The following is a 27390-nucleotide window of genomic DNA, read 5'->3' on the forward strand; positions in this document are numbered from 1 at the left end:
TCTTTCCTTTTTTTTTTTTTTTTTTTTTTTGTTCAAGATTCTACCTATGTGAGATCATGCAATATGTTTCTGTGTCTGACTTATTTCACCCAGCATCATGGCCTCCAGTTTTATCTCTGTTGTGCAAATAGCAGAATCTCCTTTTTAAGACTGAATAATATTCCCTTGTATATGTATACACTATGATTTCTTTATTCATTTATTCATTAAAGGAAATTTAGTATTTTTTTTTATTTCCATATTTTGGCTAGCGATAAAGCTTCGTGACATTGGTCTTTACAAAGAATAATTATCTTAATGTTTTTCATGATCTTTAAACAATATATCAGCCTTATTTAGGTTTCATAGCAAATATGACTGTAGGGAGTTCAAAATATAACATATATTTTACAACTTTCCATAGTTCTGAAAAAAAAAAAACCACCAAATTCAAATCTTTTTCTTTTCTGAAAGCAAACCACTTTCTGTCCTGCCCTTCAAAAATTTACTTCTTCAATATGGAGGTAGAGCACTGCTCCTACCGTGCAATGCCTTTGAGGGCAAAACATAAATTTCTTTGAAGGACAGAGAGAAAATGATCTATGAGTTTCCTCTTGAAAATTTCTAACATAAGCTTATTAAGAATTGAAATTGTTTATATTTTATTAGTTGTGTTTATGCTTTTCTTCAGCTTTTAATTTAGCTACCTTTATAATATATCCAAGAAGTGCCATTGGAAAAAGAGTCATGATGGATTTAAACTAAATACTGAGGTCATTATTATGTATCAATTTTAGTAACAGTTTGCTAGGGCTGCTATAACAAAGTATCTTGAACTTAGTGGCTTAAGTAGAGTAAATGTATTGCCTCCAGTTGTCTTGGCTAAGAGTCCAAGAAGATAATCTTCAGGGTTGGTTCCTTCTGAGGGCCGTAAAGATGAATTCATTCCACATTTTTCTTCTGGCTTTGGCCAGCTTGTTGGCCATATGTAGCATTTCTTGACCTTCAGAAGCATTGCCCCAATCTCTGCTTTCATCTTCACATTTTCCTTGTGTGTTTCTTTGTGTGTGCTCTAATTTCCCCTTTTTATAAGGACGCCAGTTATGTTGGACTAGGAGCCCAGTCCACCCTACTCTAATATAACCTCATCTTAACTAATTACATCTGCAAAACTCTTATTTCCAAATAAGGTCATCTTCTGAGGTACTGGTGTTAGGACTTCAACATGTGAATTTTTGGTGAACACAATTCAACCATAACACATACTTAGCCATCAAATCTCAGTACACAATAGGAGGCATGACCATTTTTGGCGTGAGATGAACTTGAAGAACAGACTGATGGGTGGCAGGTGAGGAGAGGCAGACGCAGGGAAATCAGAAAGGAACCTATTTTTGCAGTCCAGGAAAAACCTGATAATAGGCCAGAATTAGCAGAGAGTTGGCAGTGGATATGATGAGAAATACAATTGAGACAGATAATTACAATTATATGCTAATAGATTAGATGCTGTCTATATGAGAGAGTTATGAGTCAATGATGTTTCCTGGTTTTAGGCCCAAGAAACTAGGTGGAGAATTGTACCAATTTCAGATAAAGAAAATCCTGTGAAAGAAGCAGACTTGTAGAGTAAACCTAGAGTTTTCTGTGCTCCTGTAATGAGAAAAGCACAAAATGTCTATTAGGCATGTAAGTAATAGCGCCAAAAGCTATCGGTATATATACTTTGAAATTTAATGACAGAGCGTTTGCTGGTTAAATGAACTGATACTGAGCTCTGGGAGTGAACTGGGAAATGGAGGTTGGCTTTAGAAACATTTTAATTTGCAACTTTTAAAAAACTTTAAATAGTATAATTTTGAAAATGTTTCTCATTAAATGGCCAGAGTCAGTTGATATGTGAACGTAATTGCAAACTCTCATGGGAAATTGAGCATCGGCATTGAGTGATTCTGTCTAGTCTTTTCATCTTAAATTCTATCAGTGAGGCTATAGTCTTCTATAATTAAACTCTCATAGCCCATTCCACAGCTACCACTATAGACCGACAGCTCTCACTGGTCCAGGTTCTCTTTCCTCCTTGTGGTTCTCTGAACATGTCAAGCATGTTCTTTTGGAAGAAGCTGTGCACTTGATGGTACCTCAACCTGGAATTTCCTCCCCTGCTTTCAATAGGCCTTTGTTTAAATGTTGCCTCTTCTGAGATTCCTTCTTTGACTATCCTACATAGAAGAGTATGTTTTCCCTATCACTTTCTCTCTCTTCCTCTGCTTTATCTTTCTTTATAGCATTTTTCCCCGTTGATATGTTATACATTTATTTAACTATTACTTGCCTCCCTAGAATATCAACTCCATCCTTACCTATTTTTAAACTACAGTATCAGCAGAGCCTAATAATTTGGCAGATACTAGGTATCCTATTTTATGAATATTGTTGAATATGTGTCAATTATCCATAGTAAGGTTATTGATAAACTTAACCATCCTTTGCAAATATAATTAAATTACAGCACATTCATACTACAGCCATCTTGATGAAACATTCCTATTAAAATAACATTTACTATCTCAAAATTGTGAGATCATCGACTTTGGAATTATCAAAATCAATCTTTCAATATAATGGGAATACATTTAGCAAACAGAGAAACAGAAATCCTCCTTTATGATTATAAGAAACAGAGAAGGTTTATATTCATATATAATGACTGCTATATAAATATTTGCTAATATGCTTTCTAATCTAAATGTGTTTGATTTTAATTTAGGGTCTTGTATTCTCAAATACATATTTCTAATTTCTTACTACTGAAGCTTATAGCCAGCTCTTTCCTAGATTAAATTTTAATTAAAGCTGAGTTGAAATAGTTAATAGTTTGTTTATACACCGCTGTTATAAAATCACATTGTACATACTCTGATACATATAAAAATAAATGTTATTAAGGAAACTTCTCAAAAATAACATATAAGATTATATATCTATTTTATCATATATTATTATTGTCAAATTCTTTCTCTTTCCACCTGTTTGAAATTAGATCCTTGCCTGCTAAGCAAATTAATCATTACTCAACTGTTCTTTTTATAGAAATGAAGCTTATTATTTTCTTCTCAACCGTCTCTCATTACAACATGTGTTAGAAGTATCAATTTTATATTTATATTAAATTAAATTGATTTTATTCCCTAATATTAGTTTCAGAAAAGGGAATTATAATATTGTCATGAAATGGCAAAACACATGTTATATAAATAATCACTCTCCTGTTAAAGTCCTTAGTGAGTTCATTGTTTTCCTTGCATCTATGTAAAAACTTGCTTTTGTCTCAATTACTTGTTTACAAAATTATAAATGCTATGAGAATGCACTTCACCTTTATTGAGCTGAATGGGGGATGATATAAGCTAAATTAAATTATTGAAGTTATCATTTTTGCTGTTCATTGTGGAACCAGCTTAATTGAATTATTTCCAGCATTGGTATAAATGTCTTGAACTTTTCAACTTTGTAAAAATGTTGGCAACCCGTTATTTTTTGGATTCAGAATCTAACATGGTGATTTCTGTGTTGAAGAATGACAAATGCATCTCAATTGTTACATTTCCTCTATATTGTCTACAATACAAAAAAAGACAAAGAAATAAAATTGATTATTGCCTTAGTAGGGCACATTCACTCCTGCACAGTGAATTTCAGAACAAATTTAAATATGTGGTTTCATTTTAAAACTTGTATGATTGAAGCAGTAAAGAGATTCAAAATATGAAGCACCCAAAGTAGAATATATTTGTTTTGTTTCTTATTTCTTTTAAAGAAAGTGATCTTTTTTGGAAATAAAGATAAAAAAGAGTCCCATAACGTTACACACGCAGTGTACCCCTGACTTTTAAAGAAAGGGGGATTATTGCATTGAAAATGCCAAGTTATTTAAAAAGTCACTATCATAACTTGATAAGCATCTTGAAAAGACATTTCAATTTTGTCACCAATGCATGTCAAATTTCTCATCCACTAGTGACCCATTTGACAGATTTTATTTTCCTTATAATACATGGGATAGGTACATTTTAAATAACTTTTCTGCTGCTGTATTAAATACCGTATATCTTAGAATCAGCTAAAACACTTTAGATTTTTGTGTGTGTTTTTTTTCTGGTGTTTTAAGTTTCTATCAGCTACAATCTTTGAGGTTAAGTTTGTATATCTAAAAAGTTATTTCCCTAAAATTGCATGTAAGACACTGTCAATCACATAAATATTCTCCATGTTAACATGTTCATATAAAAATTGAAATGCAATTTCTTTCTAATTCTTTTCTAAATTTCTTGATGAGCCTCAGTGAGATCATTTGTAGCCTAGGAGTTGCAAATCCCTTCATCTTTAGGTCATTTATAGACCTGCCAACTGGATTTGTGTGCTGTTAAAATGCTTAAAACACCCCATTCCTTTAAAACATAAATTTTACCTTCTATCTCTATCTACATCTATATTTTCTATCAATTATCTAACAATTATCTGTCTGTCTATCTATCTATCTATCTATCTATCTATCTATCTATCTATCTATCTATCATCTATTTACCGGCTGACAGAGGCAGAGAGAAAACACAATGTTTCATCTTTAGTTTCTCGTAATAAAGACAAATTTTTCTAGTAATCTTATGCAGAAAGACTTTCTGAGAGGTTTTAATTGTCTTTATCTCTTACCCCTACAATGCTTTTTGATTGCCCTAGAATCACTTACAAGCTTTTGTAGATCAATGTTTGAGTTTTTGTGGTAGTTCAATCATTATAATTAAATAAGTTTTTAGTAATATCTCTATAGAATCATGAATAGATACATATTTTCAGTCTTATTAACTATGTTTTCTTTAAATTTACTTACATATATTTACTAAATACATAATTATCAATAAATATCCATAATTATATCTCTTGGATAAAAGTGATAAACCCTCTTTCTCAGTATTTTACAAAATATTATTAGAAATAGGGTTTATAATCACATAATTAAATGATATAGAAAGAAAATTTTCTGTCTATTCTGACAAATCTGCCTCATGGCACTCATTTCCTGTGAGTGCTCATGGCATTGCGTGACTGCCTGTCACCTGAATACCCTCATTACAGAACCCTCACTGCTCAGTCCATCTGTTATTCATTACAGTCCATAAAGTAATCACCACAACACACTGTACATTGACTATCCCTCTGTTGTTTGTGTGAAAAATCAGGCAGTTTTCGGGCTGAGTGATGGAGAGAGAAGTTACCACTTTTACCTTCTTTCCCTTAGTGCTTTGATTAACCCTTAACAAAATATAACTACTATAGAAATGCCTTTGTATTTTACACAATGTTCGAAACAGGAACAACTTGCTCTTTACATCGCCAATTAACCTGGGGATTTACATAAGGAATCTGACATTAAGATACACTGAGGAAAGATTTTTAAAAAATATTTCCTCAATGCATTCAAGGAACATTTCCCAATCTCCTGAAATGTGCAATATACTATTTAAGATCACTATGATCATCAGAGAATGCATATGACTTGATAAAGAGGGAAAAGAAAGAGACAAACAGGACTCGGATGCTTGAAATGTACTGGCATTCACAATGTTGGCACCCTTGAGGAAAACAGCTTGCTGTGGGGAGGGAGCCGAAGAAAATATGTTCAGTTTTGAGGTTTATTTTGAAGTGGCAGAAAGACACAAACATGAAACTAGACCTCAAGTAAATCATCAGTGGTAGTTATATGTATTTGTCATTCATCACAGTAGCTTAGTGGAATTACTAATATTTACTGAATAATATTCATATCCCAACCGCCATTCATAGATCCTCATCTCTATTAACCATTTGTATGTATACCACAATCATAAAGAATAGAGAAAATTATAATCTCAATTTTTCATCCGCAATAATTGAGACATATTGTGTCAATTTCTCAAATCCACATAGCTAATAAGTGTTTGATGGATTTTAACTTAGAAATCTCAGCTCCATATCCTATTATTTTACCTAAACCTACACATAACCTGTTTTTATCAAGAGCAAGTTGGCTTTAAAATTCTATTCTTTACAGTTTAATCTTCCTAAAATAAACTATTGCAGTAGATGTTTTAAAAATATATATTTTAGTAATGGAATTATTTTTTATTAAATATTTTTAAAGCCACCAAAAATTATACCTATGTTAGGAAAAAATCCTTGGAATGAAGATAATTTGGGATGTAGGCTTTGGATATATTGTTTGATTTTTAAAGGAAATTACGCCTAGGTTACTTGCTCAGATGTACCTGTTTTCTTTTAATTTCTGAATTCTGGTGAAATAGCCACCTAACTGCTGGGCTTTTCACTGTACCAAGAATTCATGCTGATTATAACGACCAAGCTGCAGATGAGTGGAGTGGGAGAGGAAAGATCTGCTAAACTCAATCAGAATTGACTTGTGAAAAATACTCAACAGAAAGTGATAAAATTATTGAAACTCCTTAGCTATAAGTTGTAGTACCTAACTGGTGGATGCTTTATCCAGGTATGTTTTTCCTTGCCCATCTTTTAGGGTGACCGTTCCCTATTTCTAGATGTAATGCTACAACATTAGTTCTGGGAAGCCCAGATAGCAAAATACAGAACCAAGGTAGGCATACCAGGTCCAGAGACCAGCTTCTCATGTAAATTGTGCCAATCTGTGTCCTCTGCTTGGAATTTGTATATTGGAATGTGGACATTTAGCCTCAGAATAGCTAGCTTCTTGGGTGGAAGAAATGTAAATTTGCAAGATGTTGGAGGCTACTTTTCAACATGTATTCTTGGAAGCAGAGATATCAGTTTGCAACAAAACAAGGAATTACTGTTTTTGGTTTCATTTTCTATTGTTATCACAGCATCCACTGTGGTCTCACTAGGTCCTGGACCTTGTATTATGCTTAAACACTTGTATAATTATAAAGCATTCCCTTTTCTGTTCAAACTGGAATTGGAATTAATTTAAACTATGATGCCAAACTCTTATATTAATACTGTAGCTTTCAGGGAACAACAAGCTGTTCATGATCAACTATATCAGAAATAAAGTTGGAATGTGAATTTTAAAACTTCCAGAAAGATCAAATCCCTGTATTCCTTGGGATGTAAGGAATTAAGAAGAATTGTAAAGATTAATGCTTATGCAAGGCATTTATAGAAACTGAAATTGTAAAAAAAAAAAAAAAAAAACAAAAAAACTAAAGTCTGTTCTGATAATAGGAAACACTGGTTTATTAAAATTACATTGTTCTTCCATGTGTGGAAAAGCCCCTGAAATTACATTCATACTCTGTATTAGGCAAATGAGTAAGTAAAGGATTCCATGAGAGAAGTCATGTTCTAGCAAATATTAGGAAGAGCCATGCAAAGTGTTTGTACAGGTTTGGAGAGATGTATTTTTATGTTATTTTGGATTCACCACCGAGATAAGGCTAAAAAGTCTTTGAAACCGAAAAGTGAAGACGTTGATGGAAAACATCTGAAATTATGACCTTTATCTGATCATATCTGACACGATGGCATAATGTGAGATTGTCCTCAAATCATCAAATGGACTAGTATCTGTGATTGATTTCACAGTAATGTTAATTTTTAATTTTTGTGGGTACATAGTAGGTGGATATATTTATGGGTTACATGAGACATTTTGATATAGGCATGCAATGCGTGATAATCACATCAGAATAAAAATCAACTCAAGCATTTATCTTTTGTTATGAAAAAATCCAATTATACTCTTATAGTTATTTAAAAATGTACAATTAAATCATTTTTGGCTATAGTCAGCCTGTTGTGCTGGCAAATACTAGGTCTTATTCATTCTTTCTGTTTGGTTTTTTTTTTTTTGTACCCATTAACCAGTTCGATGAGTGAAAGAAACAGTTTTGTAAAATTATTGACCTCATATTAAGTATTGTTGCAAATGTAACATCAAAAGTTATAATTAACTATAGAAAAATAAAGCAAGTTTGAATGTAGATATAAATATATATGATATATATATGTATGTTTGTGTTAAGTGTGCATGCACATATGTATGTCTATGTGTGTCCATGTGTGCTTAAGTATATATATGTGTGTGTATATATATGTGTGTGTGTGTGTGTGTGTATTGCTTTGAACAATGGCTTGCAACAGTGTTCCAAAAGTAGTTGAAAGATCATCTACCAATTGAAACAGGAACACTGTTGATTTGCAGGTGGAAGGTAATTGTGAGCAGAGTCCTGATATGTAATAAAACAAAACTGATGATAAAATGCCAATTTTCTTGGCATGATGAGAAGCTGCATTTAATTAGTTCCAGATATACCTGATAGGATTGAGAAAAGGATTGGTTATTGAATAATGAACTTCTTCTTCCCATGACTAGGGTAATTTGGGGTGAACACTCTCTCATATTAAAATGAGCAGGTAAAACTGGAAAATTTGTGGAATATGAGCTTGGCCAAGCTCCAAAACTCCATCTGAATCAGGTTAAGAATTGGTAAAAGTCTAATACCCATACCCTGTATGTCACAGAATAACTGATAGGGAAAAAGAAGATTGACCAGAGAGTAAAAGAACCATATACATTTGCAGCCAGTCTGAGATTTGAATTTGGATTAAGACATTTGAATTAAAAGCCTATGTGAAAGGTGTAAACATGATCATTTAATCTTACCTGAAACTAATTTTTGAAGTTGTTACTGTGAATTAAAAAAGGAATCTAATTTCTTAGTCACCAAATAGTTTGTGAAGATTTTTCTTAACTCAACTGGACCTCACATTTCTCACAATGAACACTTTAGAGGTGAAATAAAAGACACTATGAGAGGGACTATTACCCAGAATGAGAGGGTGAGGACACTGTCCTCATAAACAGACCTATACTTATTGCTCTTGGCATTCCAGAGAGAGCATAATTCATGTGTATTAATGTTGATTCCATTGTAGAAACCACTGTCTATAAGGGATCATCAGTGTGAGATATAGCCAGATATTACAACTAGATACTTTTTTGGAAACCATTTTTCTAACACTCATTTCAGAAAATAATTTGTATATCATAAGCTTTTTTAAGACTGTAAAAATTTCACTAGGGGAAGCGAAAGGCAATATAGGTGGAAAAAAATTCTTTTCCTAAACAGGAGAAGAAAACCTCCTATTGCATCTGTATCTGTACCGTTTTTGATTGGCACATTTTTATGATAGGACTATAACTACACTTTTGCTAGAATAATGTATATTATTATCTTATCAGTTAGATAAGAAAGTAAAAATCCAGGAATAATTTGTGTATCAGGGTTTTCTAGAGAGGCAGGACTAATAGGATACAGGTATCTATGAAAGGGAGTTTATTAAGGAGTATTGATTCACACGATCACACGATGAAGTCTTACAATAGGCCGTCTGCAAGTTGAGGAGCAAGGAAGTCAGCTCCAGTCCCAAAACCTCAAAAGTAGGGAAGTCAGCGGTGCTGACTGAGTCTGTGACTGAAGGCCTGAGAGCCCTGGCGAACCACTAGTGTAATTCCAAGAGTCCAAAAGTTGAAGAACTTGGAGTCCGTTGTTCCAGGGTAGCAAGCATCCCCCACAGGAGAAAGACAAAGGCTGGAAAACTCAACCAGTCTAGTTCTTCCATGTTTTTCTGCCTGCTTTTATTCTAGCTGTGCTGGCAGCTGATTAGATGGTGCCCACCTAGATTGAGGGTGGGTCTGCCTTTCCCAGTCTGGCAACATCCTCACAGACACACCCAGAAACAATACTTTGCATCCTGCAATCCAATCAAATTGACATTCAATATTAACCATCACAGTTGATATGTAAGAAATAGAAGGATAAAGAATTGTTCTATTAGAAATATAAAATGATAATAATTGTAATTAGTTCAACCTTGGGATGCTACGGAAAAGAGAGTAGAGGTTGAAAGCCAAGATCTTGGGGACGAAAATAATTGCCTGGATGACACTCAAGAAGATAGCGTTGCACAGAGCCTGTGGTGAGAGAGCCACAAGTATGAGACTCAGGGCCTGGTATTGTATTAATAATCAGTACTAGGCTTAATCATACTGACTGATCTTACCTTTGAGTTCAGGGTGGAGCTTTATTATATGTGGTTAATGAAACATATTCTGCTTTATATTCCACACTGACCATTGTGAAGTTCTTTCAGGGATGCTGAAATAACTTTATCATCTATCAGTGTAAACTAAAATGTCATCTTTGGATATTCTTTGACAATATAGAAAAGACTCTGAATGGTAACATAAATGATAATTAAAAAATAATTTTATAATTTCTAATACTTAACTCATTTATGCATTTTGTCAACCAGTAAATAAATCAGAGATAAAAAAAAAACTTTATTTTCAAAGTAAATCAACTTGATTTTAAATTCATAAGGACATAGATTATTCCATTAGTGTACATTATTTAATCAAAGATTTAAAGTTTCACAAAAATACCTAAGAATATATAAAGATTATATAATAAGTGTCTGACCAGTCAAAATTCAGAAACTAATATAAAAATTATATGGTAAATAATGTAAATGAAAAAAGTAATATAAACTTGAGTCTACAAATGAGTAAAATATGAAGAAAACAACTACAACTTTTTAAAATGTGAGAGTCAAAAATCAAAATTAAAATATACTCAATAGAAATGTTGAGAAAGGGAAGTGATTTACATTAGGGAAGGAATCTGAAAACAGAATCATACACAATACGATACTATTCAGCCATAAAAATGAAGAAAATTCTATCATTTTTCACAACGTGGATGAACCTGGAGGGCATTATGGCAAGTGAAATAAGTCAGGCACAAAAGATAAATGTTACATAATCTCACTTGTATGTGGAATCTTAAAAAGTTAAATGTATAGAAGTAGCAAATAAAATAGTGGTTACCATCGGCTGGGGGAATGGGAGTGGGAAAGGAAGGACTGGGAAGATGTTGCTCAAAGGGTACAGAGTTTCAGTTAGACAGGAGTAATAAGTTTTGAGATCTGTTGCACAACACGGTGACTATATTTAAAAATAAAGTATTATATATTTTAAAATAACTAAAATAGTATCAAATGTCTTACCATAAAAATGGTAAGTAATGAGGTAATGAATATATTAATTAATTTGCTTTAATCATTCTGCATTGTACACATATATCAAATCATACATTGTACTCCATAAATAACATTTTTAAAAAGAAAAAGGAGACATGGGTAAAATATATAAAACTAAAGATTATCATCTTTTGTCCTCAAACTACTTTATTATTTCAAAAATTTTTAGTTCCTTTAATAAAAACATTTTTTGATATACATTTCACATATTCATGGGGTATGTGTGATATTTTGTTACGTGTCAGGAATGTGTAATGATCAAGTCAGGGTATTTGGGAAATTAATCACCTTGAATATTATTTTCCATATGTTGGAAACAATTCAAGTCCTTTCTTCTAGCGATTTTAAAACGTATAGTACATTGTTGTTAACTATAGTCACCCTACTCTGCTTTCAAACAGTACAGCGTGTATCTTCTCTCTAACTGTACATTTGCAATCATTAACAGTCTCTCTTTATCCCTCACTCCTACTGACACAGCCTTCGTAGCCTTAAGTATCTATCCTTCTTTGACTTCATGAGAACAACTTTTTTACCTCCTTCATATGAGTGAGAACATGTGGTATTTGTCATTCTGTGCCTGTTTTATTTCACTTAACATTATGACCTTCAGTTCTATCCATGTTGCTCCAAATAACATAATTTCATTCATTTTATGACTGAATATTATTCCATTGTGTATATATACCACATTTTCTTCATTCATCTGTTGATGTACGCTTAGATTGATTCTACGTCTTTGTTATTGTGAATAGTGCTGCAATAAACATGTGAGTGTAGGTATCCCTTTGATATACTTATTGTTTTTTCCTTTGGATAAATATATAGTAATGGGATTGCTGGGTCATAGGATAGTTGTATATTTAGTTTTTTGAGAAATATCTGTATTATTTTCTAGAGTGGCTCCACTAACTTACATTCTCATCAACAGTATATAATAGTATTATTTTCTCCTCATCCTTGCCAGCATCTGTTATGTATTTTTGTCTTTTTAATACAATCTGAAAAGAAATCAGAGTATTGTCTTTTTAATGTCATTATTATTATTACGGCTATTAGATTGTGAATTGTTTAATTCATCCATACATATTTACTATATACTTTAATTGAAAGTTTTGAATAATACCTACAAAATTAAAAAAACCAAGGAATATAATTATCCTTCCTATTGTATTAAAGAACAAAATACACTTATGAATACAGCACTAGAATGTCTTGTTAATCTAAGATTGATTTCTGCTTCTTAAATAAAAATCTTATTCAAGTTTTCCCTAATAAGATATGATTAAACATCACTTAATCTTTGTTTCTATTAATCCTATTTGTGATTTCTTTTCTTTTGAATTTGATTCTGAAATGCTCAACTTTTAATTCTAACATTGAGATTTATTTGTCTTCTAGCCATCTAACATTTTCATATTTGCATGTGTTTTATTAAGGTAATTATAGGTGAAAAACAAAAGAGAGTAGAAAAGGGAAGAGTTTCCATTCAGAAATTACTTCACAAGTAGTTTGGGATAGCCCTTTGTATAAAAAGATGATGAATAAAAAAAAAAAAAAAGACACATCAAATTCAGCCATGTGGGAGCAATTAAAAGATATAACCACTATAAAAATTTGTGCCTCTGTCTTCGATATTATCTCCAGAAATACTCTTATAAAACTTACACATAATATCTGAAGATAGACAATAACAGTATTATTTAAGTTAATTTAACTTTGAACTAAAATCTATAATTTCAGCAAACATTAGCATATTCCAAGTGCTTTTCTGTAGGCATGTATGATACAAATATGTAAATGAAAGTTTTGCTTTCTATGAGCTCACTTTTAAAACTAGTAAGTTGGCATAGAAATACTCATTAATACATTTCATTAAAATTACTACTAATACTAATACATATATTTGTGATACATTTGAACTAAAGCATTTAAAACAACATAGTTGAATTTTTTTTTTCTTTTTCCAATGCCCTATGTACATACAAGTGTCGGATGTTATTGTAGAGATCACTCATTTTTTAAAAGATATATTACCTTTGTGTAATAATTTATTTTAGAAAACTATCAGTTTGATTAACTTAATACAATTCATTTTCAGACATGAATAATTTATAACTATTTCACTGACTGGATAGAGTTCATTAAATTCTATTGATCCTGTGGCATAATTGTATATGGAATGATTAATGCATGAAGTTAAATTATCAGTTATTAAACAAAGACTACTGACATCATGTCTTTCATAATTAAGAGAGTGCTCCAACACATAATGTGGGGGAAAATGATGAGAGTAACGAGATAATTGAAAGCTAGCTATTATTAGAAACTGTCCCGTAATTGAGAGTTAATAATTCAATACACAATGGTTTCCAATTACGTTCTTATTTCTATTTTATTCACTTTCTTGGCCAGCTGATCTAAGTTTGTGTTAATTAATTGGAACGAATCTTTTATTTTGAAATCAGTTTCATAAGGCATTGAAAGAAAAAGAAACAAACCCTTAGTGATTATTTATCTGAATGAAAACAACATGGTCACATATAACATCTAATATATGATGGCATTTAATGAGAAATACGTTTTTTCTTTTTTTCTATTTCGTTGATATGGATTTGTGCTTGCAAGACAAGAAAGAATAAGGAATTTGAAAATAAAGTATTTCCTATTATGAAAAAATATTGTTTATTACTGTGAGGAAAATTTGATCAAGTAAAGTACTGCTAATATCTTTATGTTACTCTTTCTGTAGTTCCACATTCTAACTATAAATTATTTGATATAAAGCTACAAAGTCATATTTATCTTTGTAACTTCATAGCCTAAGAAAAAGTGCTTTTCACAAAAGTAAGCAATAAATAACAATTTGAATAAAATAATAAAATAGCAAGAGGAAGAATATATAAATAAATGAATGACATACAAAATATGTATTTTGGCTTAAGTGAATGAATTGTAATAGTTTTAAATGCACAAAATGATTTATTTCAAAAAGTAGTTTACTTTAAAAAATAGTTTGAATGTGAGAAAATTTAAGGATAATTTTATTTCAAAACTGGGGTAAAAATGACATTAATAATAGCTCACGTTTTTTGAATGCTTGCCATGTACCAGTTACGCTTTTAAGAGTCTAATGCATAATCAGGTTTAATTCCGGATATGAATCTATAAGGAAAATGCAAATTAAATTTAGCTTTATGCTAGTGTTAAAATTTATAGATTCTTCATACACACATCTAAGCTTTGCTTACCTTCTTCATTCCTAGGATCATTTAGTTACTATACCAATAAATGTCACTGTATCTATCTAATACTCTACCTTTAGTTATTTTAGTAGATATTAAAAAGATTTTAAAACAGATGGAACAGCAACAATCTACCAAGTAAGTACACCAAATAAACATTTAATTTAAATTGAGTGATTTTGGCATAGAAAATATTTTGCTTTGTATATAAAATACCAGTAAGCTCTTTTATTATATTTATTATAGTCATTATTTTTTTCTGTAACATCAGTACTTAAATGAAACCAAGATATAAATTTCAAAGGTTTTGTACTCAAAAGACTTTCTAAATATTCTTGCATCTAATGGAACATTTGTATATTTGACCTGAAATCATTCATAGCAATTTATTTTAGTTGATGGACATTTCATTAAATTTGAGTAGAACATTCTGGTCTTTGCTTAGCAGATTACTCTTCCAAGCCCCTTTTTGCCAAAGTATTCACATTGATTAATTCCGTTTTGTAAATGACATGTTAAAGTTCTTTTTTTATTATATTACTTTGGTTCAGCTTAAGAAAGGTAAAACTAGTTTTTTAGTCTGTGTTTTAGAAATTTTCTTTGCAGAAAATTGCTTCATCTCTTCTCGACCTGCATTAAAAAGAAACTATATACCATGCCAACTTTTACTCTTTAGAAAGAAAATATGTAATGGTGTAAAATTACAATGAAAAAGTTATGAGTTTATACTGGAAAGAATGATCTTTCATAGAAATACTGTATTTTCTGGTATTGCCAATCTTCCTTCCTAGGTAAGAAAATAGTTTAGCTAATGAAAAATAAGCAATTCCATCTGCTTCAGATGAAATGGCTTAGGGGAATAATGCTGGAGATAATGCAGCTTGCATGTGTTTGTGTATATAAGGAATAGGAGCTGAGGGAGACACTCTTAAGAATGCTGATTACAATGCAATATACGGTGGTCACCATGTAATTTTGCTTATTTAGTTGAAGCTTTGAGACCCAACATAAAATCCCACTACACATCTCTAGTAATAATAAGCAGAAAAATGGACGCCTAGAAAGAACAGATTCTAAGTACAGAAGGGACCATGATTAATCTCTCCTTTAGCTACACTCATGCTGATGGAGGAGGTTGCATAGATTTTGAGACTCTTTTGTCTTGAAATAAGGGAATGGGTTTTGTTTCCATTTCTAAGTATCTGCAAAAAAAAAAAAAAAAAAAAAAATGCTTTCTTCAATTGAACTATATTAATGGAAGAGGTAAAATTGAAATTGGCTGACATTATTTAAGTTAATCCAGAAAGTACTCACAACTTCTATGTATGTATTCATTCATACATATGTCTATGTATGCCTGCACATGAATCTACATCCACTGCCTTCCCTATATGTATACTGTTGTATGTATGTATTTATGTACACATGTATCTGTATTAGACTATTCTCACATTGCTATAAAGGAATACCTGAGATTGGATACTTTATTTTAAAAAGATGTTTAATTGGCTCACAGTTCAGCAAGCTTTACAGAAAACACAATATCAATGTCTACTTGGCTTCTGGGGAGGCTTCAGGAAGCTTACAGTCATGGCAAAAAGCAAAGGGGGGCAGGCACATCACATGGCAAAAGCAGGAGCAAGGAAGGGGCACGGGGAGGTGTTACACACTTTGAAATGACCAGATCTCAGGAGAACTCATTATCATAATAGCACCAAGAGGAATAGTGCTAAACATTCATGAGAAATCCATGATCCAGTCACCTCCCATCACGCCCCACCTCCAACACTGGGGATTACATTTCAACTTGAGACTTGGGTGAGACATCCAGATTATATCATAATCTATCTGTCTGCTTGTATGTCTATCTAGCATCATTTTTTTTTTCTATTGGGAAATGGGGTGTAAAGTTTTTCAACTTTTCATTATTGTAATTAGACTAAGTCTTTAGTTGCTCTGAAAGAGATGGAAAAAATGCATATGCAAACAGATAAATTTTAAGCAGAGTGGAACTCAAAATGCTTGGTTAGTCTGCTGGCATCATCAAATATCTCTTATATGATAATGGTATGTTTTAATCCTTTAGTGTTTTGATTATTTAATGTATCACATGGGTCAACTAATCTACCAAAATGGCATTTACTGAGCTTGATGAAGAAATATATCATCCTTCTGTTGATCCTTTGTACCCTAGACAAATTGTCTTCTATTATGGTTTTGAGTACATCAAAGAGTGTTTTAAATATTATTCTTGGGATAATAAAGAAACAAAGCACTGGGTACAACATTGATTTTTCAGTATTATCCAGCCTTTTTGGTCCTAGAATAAGACCACGTGGATATGCAAGCCTAGTCTAATGCCTATGTGACACAGTTAAATTTGTACTGGGCTCTATTTTTGCTTATCTTTAAAAAAACAGGAAAGCATGCAGACAGAACTTCCTCCTCAGGAGAACCAGGTAAAAACTGGTTAGAACCAAGATGGTTGACTGGATGGCCTCAAATTGACCTCAGATTTCATTATATTCTAAATTTCATGCTAAAATGGTACTTCCTTTAATGTCATGACAATTTATAATCACCATGATAAGGACTGGAGAAAACCATAAACGGGCAAAAAGAAGGCAGTACTCTGGTTCTGAGAAGTTCACTGCCCATTCCCAGAAAGGACATGAATATTTCCCTTGTTTTTAATGCACAAAGCTTTCATTAGAAAAAAAAACAAAAACTATTTTTTTTTAACAAGTAATGGCTAATGTGGAAATTCTGTTCTTACAATAAATAAAATGGAAGGGTAAAGAGAAGTGGAACAGTACCCTTTGGAGGAGGACAAAGACACCCAAAACTGAACACAAAAACCCAAATACTGGATTCTATATGTTTTGGATTCACAGCAACCATTCCTATTTCCCCAGGATGAGGGAACCTAAGGCAGGCAGTAAGTGGTGCACGCAGCCCCCTCACCCTCAGGAAGTCTATAGCCCTTAGGAGGGAATAAGAGTTTGAGTTCTCAGGAATGATCACTGAGGCCAAGGAATCCTTTGTGAGGACGAAGCCAGCTGGTGACAGGCTCCAAAGGGCTTCAAGACAGATTAGAGGATTGCAGATGTCCTTTCTGAGCTATACTTAAACCTCTAGTCCCACACACCTGACAAATACAAGTGTCTGCACCTGGGACATTTTTCCAGAAGCCCCTTTATTTGAGGACTTCTACTATCAGTCCCCTTCATCTTTAGCTTCACCAGATAATCTCTTCCTGAAGACTCTACTGCTGACTCCTAATTCTTGTGAAGCTACCACATCTAGGTTGGTGATGGGCTCTAACCTTCCTTCCTCTTTTATGGAATAATAAACGGTCTTGGAGCCAGACCCCCACCCCACTTCGGCCCCGAAAAGCTCCCTCCCCAAGCTTGCATATTCACGGAGGTGGATAACTGACTTACCAGGTTCCCAGGACTGCCCAGCTTGGGCAAGCCCTGGGCTCTGCATCCTTCCAGTGGGGGTTGCAAATTTCCTCTAGTCAGAAGCCAGAGTCACTTGGGCCATGGGGCTCAGGGCCTGGTAAGAGTCTAAGTGCCCTTGTTAAGTGCCTGAGTTGGCACTAAATGGCACACGGTGGCCTAGAGGTGTCCCACAGGGAGACAGAGCTTGCCTCACATCCACCAACACAGAGTTTCTTGGAATGTTGAAATTTGGATTTTCCGATGCACATTCAAAAAGGCACTACAAGTTTCTCCTGTTGCTCAAAAGATACTGCTCCCTCCTCCCATGTCCTTCTGAAGCGGCATCGTTGTCTGGGGGGAATACCCAAGGTTCTACGTCTCATGCCAAGGAAACCAAGTACATGGACACACAAGAATTGGGTTTAGGAGCAGAGGTTTGATAGGCAAAAGAAAGAGAAAGGAGAATAGCTCTCTCTCTTTTGAGAGAGATTGGTGCCCAAGTGGGACTTCTGAGTGGGGGTGGGGGGGGGAATGCATCAGGTTTCATAGACTGGCTTGAGGAGGCGGTGTCTAATTTACATAGCGCCCAAACATTGGTTGGACCAGGTGTGATGTTTATATAGCATGCAAAGAAGATGGTCATCCCACACTAATCTTCTTCTTACGCAAATGGGTTTTCTACTTGGACAGTAACCATGTCCTACTGTACATGTGGTTGGCAAGCAAAAGAGAAAATGGAGCCGCTATGTTGAACATGCCTTGCCCCAGGTAGCCTTTTCCTATTGGCTCAGCTGCCAGCATTCACCCTTGCAAGCTTCTAGCTTGCCTTTCTATGTCTGCAGCTTGATATAGGCTGCTCTTTGTTAGAAAAGAAAACGATTTGGGGGCTGTTTTTCATTGAAAGGAAAACCTTACTGAGGACTTCCTTACCCTCACTATCTGCCTAAATAATTTCTTTTAAACTCCTGTATCACTACAAGTAAAAATGTTATATTTGGACCCCCTCACCTCTCACAGAACAAGAAGTTGGTTTGGGAACCACACTTCTACTCCTTCATTCTCTGGTCATTGAATAACGCTGCAGTTCTTGCCCGTCATTTTCAGTTTTATGTGTTGGCTTCATGATACTGAACTGAAAAGAATCCCATCTTTGGGGAGAAAAACGACTCAGTCAGTAAAATAACTGGCACCCTAGATGGGACCCTGGACTACATAGTCCACCTCCTTGTTTGGAAAGCCTCCTTGCCTCTGTGTAGACTTGGCAGCTGGCATTTGACAGCATTAGCAAGCAAAGGATGCACATTCCTTTTGATTCTCAGTGTCAGCGATCAACTTTGGGAAAGGTAATCTCTTATTATTGTCAGATGATAAGTACGCAGGCAAAGGATTGTACTGGAAAGGACCACTCCTTGTGCTACGGATGGTGGGGACGCTTGCCAAAAATCAGGATTGTGATGAGGATGGCTGGCACTGGATCGCTGTCTCACCCTCAGTAAAGGACACCTACCCACAAGAGTGCTTGAAAGTGTGGGAGACAGACTACAATTCTGTCCTGAGTAGAGCGTCTAGTGGAAGTCTTTGAAAGAGGGAGAGAGGAACCAAAGGGCTTACAGTCTGGACCACCGGATCAGGGAACTCCCTAATGGTAAGTGTGTGCATGTGTACTTCTCTTTTTACTCTTCTTAGTGTTTGTCTTCTTATGCCAGTAAAAACCTCTTCTGTGCCAATTTTCTTGCACCAGTGGAGCTTGGGTTTCTCTCATCTCAAAAATAATCCCTCCTGCTTCTACCTCTGTTCACTGCAAAAGATCAAAATGGCCTTGGCTGCTCTTCCAAGAAGATGATAATCCAGAGGCTGTGGGGTCAAGAGACTACTTTTGTTTTGAGGGATTGGACGAAATCTCCATCATGAAGTTAAGGCATGTAGGGGAGACTGTCAGAGACAGGGTTCCAGGGACTCCTGGCTGGCCTTCAGGAAGGCATTGGGACATCTGAGTGTGACAATCAGTATTGGTTTTATGCACAGTAAGGACAATGCACACTTCAAATGGTTAATTTGCAACTACAGAATTAAGTAGAGTTCTCTAAAGTTCTCTATCTTCCTCTCTTTTCTTCTCTGCCTGGTTTGAATCTGCTGTTACTAAACTGCCGGTGCTGAGGTAAGACTTATTAGAACTATTATTTATGGTTTACCAGAAATATAAACATTGGAAACTTGTTTGAAACTGAAGAAAAAGTAATCAAAGGCTTTTAAAAATTGAACTGCCATACTGACTGCTATACCTAAACTTTGGTTTAACCATGTGAGTAGGTTCCACTTTTGTCAGAAAAATAATTTAGATCTAGATATATTTTATAAAATGGTATGTTTTATTGCTATATTATGTCTAAAATCAAAGATCAAAGTTATTGGATTGTAGTTTGTGTGTGTGTATACATGTTTAGATGTATTTATGTGCATGTACGTGCATCATACTATGTTGTGTCTAGCATGCTACCAAATTGGAGTCTAAGTAAATGAGCACTCATAAGTTAATCCCAAATGCTCTTCAAATTCATGTGAATTTAGTAATCTTTGGTAAATAAAATAGCTTTACAGTTATTGGTAAAATAAAACTAAAAATGTCTTCATAATTGTTAGCATACTTTTTTTCTGGGTTTACTGATTATTTTATATTTGCTTTTGCTAGATATTTTAAGATGTGAGGATTTGGCATGAAGATTATAAGATTCTAAACCAAGCCAAAACCAAATAATCTTTAGGCTTTTTTTTTTTTTTTTGGACAAATAAGACTAATAATATTGCTGGTTCAATAAAAAACAAATGAATCTTCTGGGTTAGTGGTAAAGATACCTAGCTGTTTAACTTTAAGGTGTTACTTAGGTTAACACTTGAGCTTATCAGGTTATAAGGAATAGTAAATAGAAAAATAACTTGAAATGATGACTAGCTTTGTGTAATATTTCAGTTTTCAGAAGTTATGTAGATAAACTGTTAAAAATAGAAGAATTGAGTAAATATAAATTGGGATAAATTCTTGTAGGTAAATTTTCGTGTAATTTAAAATCTTAAAATTATTTTGAATTAATTAATAGATCCTAGTTAGATTTCCAACTAAAAAGCAAATGTGATATGGAAAACTGTTTCTAAAAACTACAGAAGGATTTCATGTATAAAATGATAATGTGTAATAAATAGTTCACGATTTCTTGCTTCTGAAGTTTTCATTAAAATTTAAGGTTACTAGGAATAATAATTCTAGTGAACATATAATTCTGCAAGTTATGTTTTAATTAAAAAATTAAAAAGTATATGTAGTTTGAAGGTCATTTAAAAATTATTTATAAAAAATGTAGAATAAACAGTAGGAGAGAGAGAGAGACAAAGATAATTATGGATATAAAGATATATTTGGGGCAAGAAAGGTTATGAAGAAAAGAGAATAATTTTGCATGAGAAAGGATCTCATATGGTAAACTGTTGTTCCAAACCCAAATGACTGATATTTAGAAAACAGGTAGTATAAGTCCAGTTAAAAAGTCCAAATATGTTGTAAATAATCTGTGTAAATTGTGATAAGTTGCAAGATAAATTTTGGGCCGGGCATGTTGGCTCACGCCTATAATCCCAGCACTTTGGGAGGCCGAGGTGGGTGGATCACTTGAGGCCAGGAGTTTGAGACCAGCCTTGCCAGCACAGTGAAACCCCATCACTACCAAAAAAATACAAAAATTTGTTGAGCATGGTGGCATGCTCCTTTAGACCCAGCTGCTCAGGAGGCTGAGGCAGGAGAATTGCTTGAACCTGGGAAGTGGAGGTTGCAGTGAATCCAGGTCATGCCACTGCATTGCAGCCTGGGTGATAGAGTGAGATCTTATTTCAAAAAAAAAAAAAAGAAATAAAAAAGAAAAAAAAAGAAATTTTGTATGTAATCAGGTTGGTGATAATTGAAAGAAAATTATTTGTAACAGTCTTTCTAAATTTTGTTCCCCTATGTTAGAACAAGGTTTACTTCAGATATTGATTTGCTGTTAATAAAATTATAAGAGGATTTCACCAATTTTTAAATTCTATAACCTTTTACATACAACTTCCTTAACTCCAATAGCCTCTGCCATCAACACACTCTCTCCCTGCCAATCACTCTCAGACTCCTCTGAGGAAATCAGTCTAGACAATACCTGGGGCAGAATATCTTACCAGACTTCCTCTATAATGCCTCACCAGTAGGTTCCCAATGGGGAAAGAGGAATGGTTGCTGTACATGTTCTCTTTGCAACTTCAGATCTTTATAACTGGAAACCTCATTCTAAAGAACAGAAAGAGAACCTGAGGGGTTTCAAAACCTCAATCGGACCCAAGACTCCCACTGGGAAGATGTTCATTTCCATTTGAATATTTGAACATTCTCCTCCCTAGAACAGAAAGAAATCTCTGTTATGAGAAGGAATAGGGAAGAAGCAAACCAAGCCCACAGGTACAAGGGAAAAAAATTCTGCTAAGAATGCAGGGAATGAGGCTGTGATGGACCTTGACCCCCTTTGGGACTCTCACATAGGGATGGGGAAGGCAAGACTCACACACTATCAACCGCTATTGTTAAAGAGAATAAAGACCACAGGGAAAAGATCCACTAACTGGGGTAAACTAAAAGAGATTAATTGAGAACCCCAGGAAAGACTATCTATTTTCCTAGAAAGATTGAGGAAAAATATGAGGATATATGCTCCTCTTAATTCTGATTCAGAAGATGAAGAGGCAATTGTAAAATCTGACTCTGTCTTTCAGAGCATATCAGACATTAGACCTAACTCCAAAAAATAGAATTAGAGCTTGATGCTCCCATCTCCAGACTAGAAGACCTGGCCATAAGGTGTTTAACAACTGATATAGGGAAGAGGAATATAAAGATAAAAAGGCCAAGCAGAAAGCCTACAAACTGGCTGCTGCTTCTAGTGCCAATCAGATAACTAACGGGATATGTATTTATGAAGAACCACAGCTCTGCTGAGGGACCCTCAGCTCCCCTAGCCAACAGAAATGATCTCAAAGACCTAAGAGACTAGGATCAAATGAATGTGCCCTCTATAAGAAGAAAGGTCACCGGAAGAGGGACTGTATCCTACACCTCCACAGGGAGTTTTCGGGAAAGGGGGATTTTACCACCCAGGGACTTCACAGAGCAGATAATCTGAGTAGAAGAAAAAGATTTATGGGGCCTGGAGGCTCCTCAATTTGCCTTCTAGGCACCCCCAAGAAGCCCTGGCTACCACAGAACATAGGGGATAAGTCTGTTGTTGACTTCTTGGTCAACACACAGGCCACACACTCAGTTTCGAACACCTCCAGGGGTAAACTTACCCACCAAAAATGTAAAATTATAGGAGTATTGAGGAAGGCATAAAATAGCCCCTTTATTGAGCCCCTAAAATTAAACTAGCTTAAATGAGACACACTAAAAGTGATAACCCCAATGATTAATGAGCTTAGAAATCAAGGATTCCTGAGGGCCTGCCAGTCTTCCTGTAACACCCCCATCCTTTCTATTAAAAAGCCACATGGGGAGCATAGGATAGTGCAGGATCTCCAGATGGTCAATCATGCCATGGAGGATATTCACTTTGTAGTGCCCAATCCATACACTCTACTGGCTACTGTACTGCCAGATCGAATCTGGTATACTGTTCTACATTTAAAAGATCCCTTTTTCTGCATTCCTCTCGTGCCTGAGTCACGGGAGATTTTTGCCTTTGAATGGCATGATGGTGGTACACAACAGAAGCAGCAGATCTGTTGAACGGTACTGCCACAAAAGCTCAAAAATTTCCCATCTTGTTTGGCGGAGCATTACTGGGAAATATTCAGGACATAATATCGATCAGGAATCTTTGTCAATATATGTTGATGACATTCTCTTTGCCAGCCTGTGTTAGGAGCTGTCAGACTTATAACACATACTAAAATTACTTTAAGTCACTTGGCTTCAGGAGGCCACCTGGTTTCAAGAAAAATTCTGAAATCTCTAAAATTAGGGTTGCTTATTGGATTATAATATTGACAGTTAAAAAAAAAATGGAAGGAGGAATTTACCCAAAAAGATAATAGAAGCTATCTGTAGCCCAGTACCTCTCCCAAATCAGAGGCAGCTACAGAGGTAGCTACAGTTTTCTGGGCATGGCAGAATTCTGCCATATCTGGATATCCAATTTGGGGGTTATAGACAAGCCCCAATATAAGCACCTAAAAAGGAAAGATAATAATCCTTTTAAATGGACTGAGATATTGCAATAGGCCTCCACAGGCTGCTTCTTGTACCCTCCCTGAGATTGCTAGACCTTTCTAGGTCTTTCCACCTTCCAAGAAAAGCAGGGGACAGCTCTAGATGTGCTCACTCAACACATAGTCTCCAGAGAAATCAAAGTTTTTAAATAATTTCCTATCATCCTATCACCTGAGAAATAAATGGGTAACTTGGCTTAAACCTGGTTGGCATTGAGATAGTAGGTGGTCTCCTAGCCCCCTGGGGACAGTTTGCCTACCTTAAGGTTACTCTCCAAAATTTCAAAACAGTTATAGAAACTCTAACCTATAAGATTGATGATGCCCTTACCCACCTTAAAGTCTTTCAGGACTCACTAGTCAATATCATGCTTCATAACCATCTGGTTCCTTTGGCCCATAGTTAACATTATCTCTTTATTTCCTCTTCTAGAGATATCAGACACTTCATTGTTCTCAGTGGAAGTCTAACCTGAATGCCAAAGAAAACTGGTATATCCAACTTGACAACATTGAGAAGAAATATGTTAAAAAGGAAATACAATAAAAGACTGAACTCTGCCTACTTAGAAGACCTCTGGCTGGGCACAGTGACTCACGCCTGTAATCCCAACACTTTGGGAGGCCGAGACCAGTGGATCATAAAGTCAAGAGTTTGAGACTAGCCTCAACATAGTGAAACCCCGTCTCTACTAAAAATACAAAAATTAGCCAGATGTGGTTGTGGGAGCTTGTAGTCCCAGCTACTCGGGAGGCTGAGGCAGAAGAAATACTTGAACCTGGGAGGCCGAGATTGCACTGAGCTGAGATCACGCCACTGCACTCCAGCCAGGGTGATAGAGCAAGACCTCCATCTCAAAAAGCAAAATGACCTCCTCGATTTTTCTTAGCAGATCTTATGTGGTAATTGTTTAAAACATCATCTAAAAATTCCCATGCTGTTTGTAGTTTGTTCATGGAATCAAGCAAATCTGAATAAATAAATGAGAACCATATTCTGCCATGAGAGGAATAGACTTGCATCCTATTATGTTCCTTTGAAAATAACTTTTTAAGTATACTTAATGGTTTGCAATTGTCACCTTATAAAGCCATGATGTAAAATCAACTACAGTTCTCTGAAAGCAAACTGACATGTTAGTTTGTATTTCTTTTTTTTTTTTCTTTTTGAGACGGAGTCTGGCTCTGTCGACCAGGCTGGAGTGCAGTGGTCGGATCTCAGCTCACTGCAAGCTCCGCCTCCTGGGCTTACGCCATTCTCCTGCCTCAGCCTCCCGAGTAGCTGGGACTACAGGCGCCCGCCACGTCGCCTGGCTAGTTTTTTGTATTTTTTTTTTTTTTTTAGTAGAGACGGGGTTTCAACGTGTTAGCCAGGATGGTCTCGATCTCCTGACCTCGTGATCTGCCCGTCTCGGCCTCCCAAAGTGCTGGGATTACAGGCTTGAGCCACGGCGCCCGGCCATTAGTTTGTATTTCTCATACCAACAAGAAATGTATTTAGGGGATCATTTATACATGATAGTAAATAATACGCTACTCAGTGCAAACTATAGAAATGTAGCTAATCAAACATAGAAATTGTGTTCCCCAGAGAGAAAGAGGGAAATAAAGAAAAAAGAGATTTATAGATTTATAACTAAATATTTTATTTCTGGTGGTGTTTTAAATTATGTTTTTGCTTTTTAAATTTTGAATGCTAATTATTCATTGCTAATATATAAACATACAATTGATTTTATATACTGACTGTATCCTGCAGTTGTGGTAAACTCATATAGTTCTAGGAGTCTTTTACAGGTTCTTCAGAATTTCCTCCATAAACAATAACGCAACCTATGATTGCAGACATTTTTGTTTCTTCTTTTCAAATATATAAGCCTCTTCTTCTATTTATTGATGCATGGGCTAGGACTTCCATATGCTAAATAGGAATAATGAAAGTAGATATCTTAGCATTTTACTCAATCTTACAGGGAAATAATTTAGCTTTTCACTTGCAGATACAATGTTAGCTATAGTTTTTAGGTAGCTGTTTGTTTATAAGGTTCAGAAAGTTCCCTTTTAGTCCTAGTTTGCTGAGTGTCCTATTGAAATGACTATATTGCTTTTCTTTCTTATTGTACTAAAATGATAAATTTTGTTAATTTTCAAATGTTGAATCAGCTTTCCACTTATGGAATGAACTATACCCCAAAATGCTAAATTATGTTGAAGACTTTTACATCTATATTCATAAGAGATATTTGTCAGTAATTCCCTATTCTTTTAATATATTTGTCTGGTTCATAATTGAGTAATGCTAACCTCATAAATGAATTGAAGAGCCATCCATCCTATTTTCTGAAAGAAATCAAATGTAATTGGTATTTTTTTAATCTAAATAATTAGTAGAATTCTTCACTTAAACCAGCTAGAACTGAGGTTTTAACTAAGAATTTAAGTTTTCTAATAGATATACACTATTGATGCTATCTAATTCTTTATCAGTCAATTTTGGTAGTTTGTGTGTTTCAAGGAATTGGTCTATTTCATTTAAATTAGTGTTATTCTCCCCTGTTTCTTAAATTAAGAATTTTGTTTTAATCCAATAGGTTCCAGGTATTATTTCTGAACCCTCCCACATGGTTCTGGTTCTTTTCTCCCAGAAAATAACCACAACTGTTACTTCACAGGATTCTTTCTGCCTTTTCTGTGAGTTCTCAATGCAGATTGTGGAAAAGCAGCCATAAAGAGCAAAGGGACATCACAATTTTTCTCCATGCCTCCCCCTAATTATTCTCTGTTATTCTTCCAGCCAGAATGTGGCTATCACCATTTTGTCAACTATTCTAGATGGATACCTCTTCTTGCTGTTGTTTCTTTATACAAAATGAGCATGGTCCTTTCTCAATAACTTCATTTCTTTAATTGGCTTGGAAAAGTAATGAATTTGAAATTAATTTGACTGACTTTCATGGAGAAGAAAGGAGCAATACCCCTTTTATCTCCTTACTTCCTAGAGTAGAAGCCAGATCAGAAAATATTCTTTTAAAAATCAACATAATGATTTCAAAGTAAATGCAGAAAATTTATCCAGTTTTTTAAGTCTCCTCATATGAGCAGAAAAATATTTCTCACAATATCTTCTAGATATTTGTTTCTACCCTTAATGTGGGTCTTGGAGACTAATCACAAAAATTTAGCAATGATATGCTAGAACATTAGGCTAGAAAGAAGATACTTTCTGCTCATTTTGGAAGATGCCTGTTGCTCTCTTTGGACTTTTATGACTCCACTAAATAAGAGAACAGATGAAGTCACAGAATAGC

Source organism: Macaca mulatta, chromosome 1, assembly GCF_049350105.2.
Source record: "Macaca mulatta isolate MMU2019108-1 chromosome 1, T2T-MMU8v2.0, whole genome shotgun sequence".
In the NCBI taxonomy this organism is placed as follows: domain Eukaryota; kingdom Metazoa; phylum Chordata; class Mammalia; order Primates; family Cercopithecidae; genus Macaca; species Macaca mulatta.